This window comes from Arachis ipaensis, chromosome B04 (assembly GCF_000816755.2).
Source record: "Arachis ipaensis cultivar K30076 chromosome B04, Araip1.1, whole genome shotgun sequence".
Classification (NCBI taxonomy): domain Eukaryota; kingdom Viridiplantae; phylum Streptophyta; class Magnoliopsida; order Fabales; family Fabaceae; genus Arachis; species Arachis ipaensis.
In genome coordinates, this window is record NC_029788.2 from 114842093 (window position 1) to 114843799 (window position 1707).

The following is a 1707-nucleotide window of genomic DNA, read 5'->3' on the forward strand; positions in this document are numbered from 1 at the left end:
CACTTTCTATATATATATATATATAGGTTCTAACATCAACAATGGTCCAATGCTGCGATGATGTGATTACTAAATGGGAGGAGATGCTGTCTTCAGAGGGTAAATGCGACATTGATGTATGGCCTTCCATCCAAAATTTGGCTTGCGATGTTATTTCCAGAACAGCCTTTGGAAGCAGTTACCAAGAAGGAAAAAGAATTTTTGAACTCCTTACCAAGCAAGCTAGACTTATAATGAGATTAAAATATGTTCACATCCCAGGATGGTGGTAATAACACACAACTAGTTCAAATCTATTCTATTTAGGTTCTCATCATGTTGTGAATGAGAACAGCCTAGCTTGTTGTTAATGATGATTTATCTTGTAGGTTGCTTCCTAATAGTGTTAACAGGAGTATGATTAAAATTGATAGAGAGATACAAGCATCAATCGAATCGTTAGCAAAAGAGAGAAAGCAATGAAGGATGATGAGGAGGTTAACAAGAGTGACTTATTAGGGATACTTTTGGAATCAAACAGCAAAGAAATAATAAAAGAACATGGAATGAGTAATCGAGAGATAGTGGAAGAATGCAACACATTTTACCTTGCAGGCCAAGAAACGACAGCTGATTTGATGGTATGGACAGTGGTGATGCTAAGTAGGTATCCGGAATGGCAAACGCGTGCGAGGGAGGAAGTATTCCAAGTCTTTGGCAACCGAAAGCCAGACAGTGATGGCCTGAATCGCCTTAAAACTGTAAGCATGTATATATAATTTGTTCTACTTAGTATAATTAATTGTATTAGCCCTTGAGATGTTGATTGATAAGATGATTTTAAACATAGGTGACAATTATCTTAAACGAGGTGTTAAGGCTATACCCGCCGGTCCTTTTTTTCAATCGAAGAGTCCAGAAAGATATAAAGATGCAAAATCTATCACTACCTGCCGGAGTTAAGGTTACATTACCAATACTTTTGATACACAAGGATCGTGAATTATGGGGTGATGATGCAACAGAGTTCAAACCAGAAAGATTTTCAGAAGGAATTGCTAAAGCGACTAAGGGTCGGCTCTCATATTTTCCATTTGGATGGGGGCCTAGAATATGCATTGGCCAAAACTTCTCCTTAATGGAAGCAAAGATATTCTTGACATTGCTTTTACAACGCTTCACATTTGAGCTCTCCCCTGCATATGCACATGCTCCAGTCATTTTCCTTACTCTTAAACCGATGCATGGGGCCCAAATCATCACCATAAATTGTAGTTTCAAGTGTGTACAAGCCTTTGGAATCTCTACTTTCATACCAAGTGGCGCCTCCAAATATAAGTAACGTGGAAAATAAGACCAATACTCGCTGCATATTACTAATGTACACAGATTACAGAAACTAGATATGTTTAGTGGTGGAAGAATATTTTCTTCAAATAAAAATTGATGAAACCCACATAAATTTATCATTCTCTCTCACTTTTTCTCTGTTTTCTGTACACTTTTACTATGTACAGAAAAAGAAATGCGTTGCATGTTGCATCTTTCTTTCTTTTATATGAAAAATAATCATTTATATCCATCAGCATTTATAAATGCTGATAAAAATTCATTAAATAAAAAAACTAACATTATATCATAAAAGATGAGTTTGGTATTTTAAAAGTATTCAAATTCTAATTTTTTATTGACCTTTTAATAAAATCTTTAAATTACTTTCGTCCTTTA

At 35.3% G+C, this 1707-nt stretch overlaps 1 pseudogene; it reads left to right on the forward strand.

Annotated features, from left to right (window-relative positions):
- LOC107639789 overlaps positions 1 to 1458 on the forward strand; it is a 3934-nt pseudogene extending 2476 nt beyond the window's left edge.